Below are 9,214 nucleotides of genomic sequence, written 5' to 3'. Positions count from 1 at the left end.
ATCTATCTTGGTTATCCATGGAGGTGGAAACAACAAAATGAGGGTATGAATGTGGAAGGACTCTAAAACACAACCATAATACTTTCATCTATGATCACCTTGTGTGTAGGTTGTTGGGTACATTCAAGGAGCTAGTTGGAGACTTCAAGAATGGACCATCTATGAGATTGTGCCTCTTTTTTTTCTTTATTTAATAATTAGTCATAGCTACTTTCTGTATTGTTATTTTATTTATTTTTATTATCTGGGCACATTTCCACCGTAGTCCTTTCTGTGTATGAGCTCTATGACTCTATCTATACATGACTCTAGAGCATTGTGTTGTCATGCATGCATTCGCAGATAGTGTGTCACTAGGTTACATTAGAGAGTCTATGTGGCACATTCAGTTTCATCCAAGGGGTATGTAATGGTCCTAGAATTTGTATCACATCCCGGGTCGAGAGGTTGATTGGTGAGTCCTTGATAAGTGGTTACCTATCTGTTGAAGTGGTTCACCTTTTTCCCGATACATATAGAAAGAGAGGTATCCTTTTATCATGCTAACAATTTAAAATTTTATGTACCCTATGACTCTCTATGGGTTGATTCCCTGACTTTGAAATAAATTTATATGATGAAGATCTAATTTAGGCATAGTCTTGATCTATTTTATAGCAAGAATCTTTTACCCAATTTGTGTGATATTTACTCCTCACTAGTTGTTAAGAGCTAGTGTTATTTAGGAATACGCTATTGAGATAGCTTAATCTCTAGTAGCTAGAAGCATATAGCTATGTTCCACCTATGGAACATTTCACAAAAGTGAGACATCTGAGGAAAAAAAATGATGAATATCTTTGAATGAAGAACCTTCATTAGAGATATAAAAAATTCCATGTGAAAATGGAGTTTGAAAGAAGGTACCTTGAAATGGAGGTTAAGGGGCCTTAAATGAAGGTAATTTTAATTTTTAAATATAGAAAACTACATAGAACTAGGTATTCAACTACATGTACCTTTGAATGAAAGACCTTGATTCAACGACCCTTCATTATAAATCCCTTTTTTGAACCCTTTCATTTGGGCATTCCTTTTCTTGGTCAACCATCTTTCCACAAAAATTACCGATTTGGGTAAAGTTTTGGGAATTTAGAAAAGTCGCCATTGTCCACATTTTTGCTTGATTGTATCCTTCATAGTAATCTTTCTAGAAAATATAATATGTAATAACTTTTTATTTAATTATCATATTTAATTTCTATTTTCTATTAAACATAGGTTTTTACTAAGGATGTAACGATCCATGTTCTAAGCATGTAGAAAAATATTAAAAAATATTGAAGAAAATTACCACCTTTTATTATAATGATATGTCTATTTAAGAAATAATAATAAATGTGGATATATACAAAAGCATTATGTTAGATGGAAAAATATTAATCTCAATTATAACTAATCTTAATTAGAATTTTAATAATAACTAGAATACAAGTCAAAAAATTAGAAAAAAATCATACCCTATATATTAGTGTTGACTATATAGTTTTAAGAATTTATGAAATACTCTTATTTCTAAACACATTACATCTGACGGAAAAATGTCACTTATTAAAAAATTAAAGAATAAGAAACAAGTTATTACCAAATATTTTAAATCAAGGCATATATATATATATAGAGAGAGAGAGAGAGAGAGAGAGAGAGAGAGAGAGAGAGAGAGAGAGAGAGAGAGAGAGAGAGAGAGAGAGAGAGAGAGAGAGAGAGAGAGAGAGAGAGAGAGAGAGAGAGAGAGAGAGAGAGAGAGAGAGAGAGAGAGAGAGAGAGAGAGAGAGAGAGAGATTGCTAGTTGCTTGTTATAAGTGACAAATTTGGAAATTTAATTATTTTTTTATTATGATATTTCTATCAGGATTCAATTGTGTAGTTTTTGAGTCAAACTCATTGACCCATGACTCCTGAGTAGTGGTTCACAAGAACCCATCTCTCATGATAAATTTAACTATTTTTTTATTTCAATGTTGCACTTAGACCAAAAAGTGGGACACACCTTTATGCTTCCATCCTAGCCTCAAGTTTTCCTAGGTTAAGACCTTTAGTGATAAGTTATATGTCCTTGATGAATGTTGATAGACAACAAGTAAGCAATACGGTGTCCTACATGAAAATATTGAGGCAAATATTTTTCTTTTAATGTTGTAAAGTGAGGTGTTCCTATAATGTATGCTTCTTGAAGTGATAGGATTGCAAATTGTTTTATGACATGATCAAATGATTCCTTGATGTGTTGATATGTTCAAGTGAATGTTTTAAATATATAAAAAACCATCACAAGTATGCATTAAATTTTAGGCTAATCTAATGAAATACATACAAGTATGCATTATTAACCTAGATTGGTAATGAATGATTATTGGAGATTAATATTCTAATATTAGATTTAAAGCAAGTAATCAATTTTAGAAAAAAATATAGACAATTGAAACATTTGTGTATAGTTATTCTCACCATATTCAATTTTTTGAGTCTTTAAAATTCAATTTTTTTAAATAATGAAAAACAAACAAGTAACAATGAAGATGAATACTTTCTACTTTTTTTATTTACATCCTTATAACTTAAAATAACTACAATTGTATAAGCATGATTATGGAAAATTAAAATTCTAATATGATTATGGAAAATCAATATTCTAATATTTAAAAATTATTTGTTTAACAATAATAACCTTACAACATAAAATAAATACAATTGTAGTAGCATTAATCATAACAAATACTCATCTATAATCCTTCACAAATACCATATAAGATAAAGACTTATTGTAGCACTAAATCGCATTTTCATTCAAAAATGGTTTATAGAATGCTAACAACCATATATCAACTTATAACAATGTCAAGATAAAATTATAGATAAATTTTTTATTACTATACCCATACATTTTGAAATGTACCATGTTCCTCAATTTCTATAAATATGTTTCCCAAATTTAAACCAAATGGTCTATAAACCCTCAACATAAGAGACATGAGGATTAAATTATTACAATGCTATGTTGCAATTCTATTTTATACACCTCTCATTTTCCATTGCGACTATGTTATTATTATGGTCCAATGATTACAATTTAACATTAAACATGGTTGTCCATTAGAGAGTTTAGATTGTCATAGAGAAAATTATAAACGTTCAACTTGAAGTTAAGGAACAATTAGATAGGATTTCAATGTGGCATTGACATGTGTACAATATATAAAGTCAAATACCGCTAAGTAATGACTTAGTAGTAAAATTTCACGTTGGAGCCTTGCAAGAGATAATTTAGCAGTACTTTATAATAATTGAACATTCCAAAGTAGGACAAAACCAAGAAATGTGAGAGAACGCCATCTCACATTTGTTACACCATATTTAAACTAGAAGACTAAATAATGCTATATTTAAAGAAACGAAATGGAATCAAGTGACAAAATACTAAAAACATCTCTTGACTATGTTTTGAAGATCTTTAATTGATCACTTTATATAGCTTCAAACATCTCAAAAAACTAAACAAAAATCAATAATTAAAAATAAATAATCAATTTTAATTTAGAATACAATAAAGTACATTTCAAAACACTAGATAAAAGAATAAATCTTACCAAAATATTGGCGTACACAATTGTAAGGCAATAAAAAATGTGTAGAGAGGGTTTCCTAGCATAAACTTAGTTGCAAATACTTCCAAATGAGAGTGAAAAATAAACTTGACAATTATAATTTGAACTTACAAATGAATGGATAGAGGACAAATAGCCAATGATTAATATCTGTCCACTTGTTTGAATGACAGCTGTTAATTTTAAAAACCAATCCAAAAAAAGCATAGCCGTTACCCCGCTCCAATCCCCACGGCACTCAAATTGTAGTTAAATTTGATTTCTCCTTCTCATATTGTCGTCTTTTATTTGATTTATTTAAAAGTAGTTTTCTTTCTCTATTTGTGCTCTGTTTTTTCTTTTGAGCATGGCCATGCCTCCTGTTTGTTCTGTTCATCATTTTTTTTTCGAGTTTTTTCTGCATTGTTATGTGATCTTTTTTCTTTTAAATTGTTTTGGGCGAGGATAGAGATTGTGTTTATGAGGAACTGCATAACTGGGAATTCCAAGCGTTGATGAGACTCCTGTTACAACATTCAAAGCCCTGGTATGTGTTCAACTTCACTTTTCATTGTTTTGAAATGCATGCTTGCAGGATTGATTTGGAAAATGTAGAGAAAATTTGCTTTTATTTTCTAATAGGTTTCCATACCATGTTCCAAAGCTTATCAATTAGCATAATTTGGATAAATTTGGATTTAGACTTGGGCTTGAAAAATACTCTAGCTTATCAAGCCATTCTGTGCATGTTCAACAATGATTGCATTCCATAAAATGGAATGTTTGTTGAGGATTTTTTGTCAAATGATTCATATTCCTGTTGTAGCTTCCACATTTGTAATACAAGATTAAAACACCAAGTAGGTTTATTTCCTTTTAATGGCATGTCCTGTTCTAAGGCTCACAGTTGTAGCCATGTATAAGTCTATCATGGAAGTCAAGAGAGCTAATAACTGCTTATCCAGTTATCCTACTTAATAACCTCAACATTCCACATAGCCAATTTTGCCAGAAGTACCTTCTAAATCTTGGTTCCCTTGGTGTGCCCCACGTAGAGAAGGAAAGTGAATACCAAAAAATGGCTCTATTCAACAACATGCCCTATCGACTGAGCCACCACAGAAGATTGAAATAGTTTATCTACATCACTACAGAATGCAGCCTTGACAAATCCTTATCTACATCACTACAGAATGCATAAAGAACAATAATCTCTTGTCGCATTTCTTCAATCTCTCCTTGCTTTCCATCCTACTGCACCGACAAATTTATTGATTCTGTGCACCCTCCAAGTATTTTGCTTCCATATTCTTGGATAATTCTCTCTCTTCTTCTTTAAAAATATCCTCAAATTGTACGGGGAGAAAAATATTTTAATATGCATAACCAGTGTTAGCAAAAGATTTTAATAGGCATAACCAGTGTTAGCATCAAGAATGACCATTGCAAGATTGAAGATGAAGTCTCCTCTAATAACTACCTTAGGAGTTAGGACTATTACTTGCATCCAAACCTATCTCCCCTAGTACACATTTAACGAACCTTAATATCTAAGACATTCCCTAGGGCATCTGCTCCTTTACTTTACCAGAACTGTTTTTGCTTGACATACACTGCCATGATGCCATCTACTACAGTCACAATGTAATAGATGATTATCTGCCAATCTACTATGTTCAAAAGATAAGGAATGATTATCTACCAATCTGCTACAGCCACGTCTAATCTTATGAATTAGCCAATAAAATTATCATTCAAGACCTCCGCTAGCAATATGAAACCCATAATAGGCCTCTTCCAAGATAATTATGAATGAACTCTAAATAGACTCCCATTAGCGACTCTTAACCATATACAACATAACTCAGGGAGGCTGAAAAAAAAAGATAACAGTCCATCTCCCTCCAAGGGCTAGGGGGATGATTGTAAATCGCTGTTATTGACTCTTGCTTTATTCCCACATTAGCCAAGTAATCTTCTTCAGATTTCAAAATTTTCTAACAAAGCTGAGAACTATTTTTTTTCAGACTTTTCTTTTGTCCCTGCAACCTCTTCTACATAGCCATTGAGTCTTCAATTAGGACCAGGGAGTTGCTTTCTACTATCAAATTTCCTAGAATCTGAGAGACCGTTGCACCCAAATCAGCTATACTGCTTCCCACTCTACTTCATTATTAATTTTTCTACGAAAGAATAGGGAACCTCCATAAATTAAACTACTTATAGGATTTCTTAGAACAAAATCCTCCTGCCAATCCTTGATTTTCTCTAAATGCTCCATTAAAATTCAGTTTTACAGAGCAATCCAAAGCAGGATTCCACTTCACATTACTATCTCCCCTAGCTGCGTTACTACTTAGATATGTGTCCGTCTGATGTTCCACAGACTGGCAGGATGTTTGCAATGCGTGATGAGTTAGAGCTGCAGCTGTCAATTGCTCTTGCTTAGTAAATCCAATTTGTGCAGAGCATGCGACAAAGTTGTGATGAATAATTTTTGAAATGATTTATGTGCAGATGTCTCCTACAAAAGATTCTTCATAGGACGCTCCTTTCAACGAAAAAGTGACTGCAGAAAACAGCATAAATTGTCCATATCCAGCTAAACGGCTACTTTGGATCCCTAGCATATGTCGTGATGCTTCCATGGAAGTTCCCTGAATTCTTGAGCGAGGTCCTCGTGTTCCTCTGTATTTCTTTATCCTTCTTCGTCTGATTTTCTTTCCCATTCTTCCTCCTATTTTCTAGGTTTCTCAGCATCAATGTCTCTCTCCATCTCCGTGTCTGTTGAATTATTCGGGGTTTGTGTTGCCCTTTTATCCGTCCGTGAAGAACTTTGGAAGGTATTTTCTTTTGTGCTTTCTGATTTTTTCTCTAATGCTGCCTCGCCAATTTTTACTTTCTCTAGAGTTTGTAGCGGATTCTTAGATTGCATGTGCTATTTGTTTCATTGTCCATGTAATTCAGGGGTTTAGCTTGCCCTTGTAATTTGATATTTATGGGATTCTGTGCTTTAGTGCCTTTGGAATCTGTCAGTGTTTCAGATTGGTTTCCAGATTCCTTCAATCCAGTGTCTGTTGAATTCGTACCATGTTCTGTTGATATTTTTAGTGTTTCAGCTTCATGGTCTATAATTTTTTGTATTCCGATTTCTATTTTGTTATCCACTGAATCTGTTTGCATTATTTTTAGTGTTTCAGCTTCATTGCTTTTAGTTTCCCGTATTTCAATTTTTGTTTTCTTATCTACCGAATTCAACGAATCTTGCCATGTAAGAAGTCTATGATAATAGTAAGCAGACTTACTGATTTCTATAGATTTTAGGGCAGGTTTTCATGCAGCTGCTAAGCTTATTTTTGCTAGCAGTTACTGCTCTATTTTTAGGAGCAATTTATATAGCTGGTGGCCTCATGGATATTTAATTTTACTGCTTATCTTTGAAGCAATTATCTTAAATTTTAGTTTTAGATGAAAAAATGTTTATAATAGTTTTGGAGTAAATTTAGGAGAAAATGCTTATTTTTAATTTCTAAGCAGTAGCTGCTCCACTAAAATAGGGAGAGATTCCAATTTATCCAATTCCCTTAAATAAAAATTTGCATGGGGACACATCAACTACTTAAATTTAAGCAGATAATGCACTTAAGCAGCCGCATGGGGACAGGAGGTTAATGTAGAATATGTAAATTATTCATTGACAATAGAAACTAGAAAGTTCTAAATTAAAAGGTGAAAACAAAAATTGACAGAGATCTCAAAAGAGGTCTGAGATGGTATATGAAATGAATTAAAAAAAAAAACCAAAATCTAATGTACCGTTTAAGATCTGTGGGTGCGCGAAGTTAGCTCTGACGGCTACTGGTGCTCTTCAAGATAGACAATGAACTAGTAAGTCAGTCAAAGATGCATTTAATCTGCGAAGTAAAGATTAAATTCTGGAAGTATTTTTCACTTTTTAATTTTTAATTCCATGTTATTCTTGAAATGGAAATATTACTTCTTGCAAAGGCTTGCATATAGAAGGTAATTCATCATGGAAAATCCAAAATAGAACTAAGAAAACACATTTCAGCTTTGAATGCTCATTTTCTACTGCTGATTTCATTTCCCACTGTCCATTTGTTCTTTTTCAATTTACTTTATCTGTGATCTAGGAATGTCTACATGTGCATGGTTTTAATTTTTTTTCCTTGCCCAGGTAGGAAAATATCTGTGGCTGATGTATCTGGAAGCATATGACTTATCAATTCAAATTGGATCAGCTATAAGGAGTTGTGATGTCAGTTCTGTGAGTATTGTTTGAAGTAATAATTAATTGTCTGTTTGTTGTCTTGATTAAAATTATCTGATTTAAGATATTGTTTTTTCAGTTCAAGAATATAAAATCATGTATTTAAAGTAAACTGTGTAATATTTTTTTAACAATGTTTTGGATCACATTTAGTGATCCATCAACAGGATTACCAAGAAAAGTACATTAAATTGTGGATTAGTCTGCTCAAATACTAGAATCCATCATTTCTTAGCATTCTCTGCAACATTTTTCCTAGCTTTCCCTCTTATAATATTTAAGGAGACTAATCTACAATCTAATCTAGTTTTCATGTCTTCATCTTGATGGTAGATCATTAAGTGTAATCTAAAATATTGGTACAAATAAATTACACAGTTTATTCAAAAAGCATAATCTTATTATCTGATTTGTTATAAAAAATAAACTTAATTTATTTAAATTTTTTAAAGTGAATTAAAAATATTTTATAATGCCTAAGACCTCATCCCAAAATCCACTTGGGATCTTAATCCTATTCTACTCCCTTCCATTAATTAGTTGTTAGTAGTGACTACAAATTGTCATAGGTTTTGGTATTCATTGTTGGCCCTGAAATTCCAAAGGGTTTACATATGAGTTCCCACCAATCATTTGAATGTAATTATTTGTGTTTGTTAGTGTCAAATTACAATTATAACAAAATTTCTTCCATAATCACACTTAAGATTGTTTGGAATTTTTTTAAAAATTATTTCATAATTTTATAAAAAAACTAGATTAATCTTGCGTGTCAAATCCATCTATTAATTAACCTGTACTCTATCATCCCCTTATCATTCCTTGTTCCATCGTTAACTTCTATATTTTTTCTGTTATGTTTCTTTTCCATTCTAATATTGTTTCTTCTAAACAATAGGAGGATTCATAAGTTTTGACATTGTTCAGAGTGGGGTTGTTCTTTATCTTCAACTAACTCTCCCCATAACACTATGCTTATTTCTTCCCCTATTCTAAATCAAAATTATATATTTGTAATATATTTTAATTAAAGATGTTTACAAAATATTTCATTTTTGTATGAGTTGTTTTAATATTAAAAATGTTTTATTCATGTATTGATTTTATTCTTGATTTTCTTTGAAATATATATATTTATTTATCTCATAAACTTTAGAATATCTTAAAAGAATATAAATGTCAAGTGGAACAAATATTTTTGGATAGTAAATATACATATTATATATGCATTGTCTCATGTAATTTTAATGTTAAAAGGTTTACTAATGTTAGGTGTGAAATGTGAAATGTGCAGTGTTCA

The 9,214-nt window shown here is 31.6% G+C and overlaps 1 long non-coding RNA gene across 1 annotated transcript; it reads left to right on the top strand.

Annotated features, from left to right (window-relative positions):
- The first annotated feature begins 3,939 nt into the window (after window positions 1–3,939).
- LOC131860470 (uncharacterized) lies at window positions 3,940–7,979 on the top strand. Its single transcript, XR_009359565.1, has 2 exons — window positions 3,940–4,170; window positions 7,822–7,979. It is a non-coding gene; the product is annotated as an uncharacterized LOC131860470 (long non-coding RNA).
- The last annotated feature ends 1,235 nt before the right edge of the window (window positions 7,980–9,214 follow it).

Source organism: Cryptomeria japonica, unplaced genomic scaffold (assembly GCF_030272615.1).
Source record: "Cryptomeria japonica unplaced genomic scaffold, Sugi_1.0 HiC_scaffold_14, whole genome shotgun sequence".
Classification (NCBI taxonomy): Eukaryota; Viridiplantae; Streptophyta; class Pinopsida; order Cupressales; family Cupressaceae; genus Cryptomeria; species Cryptomeria japonica.
Note: the sequence above shows the minus strand (reverse complement) of the source record. Positions and strands in the feature narration are given on the sequence as shown.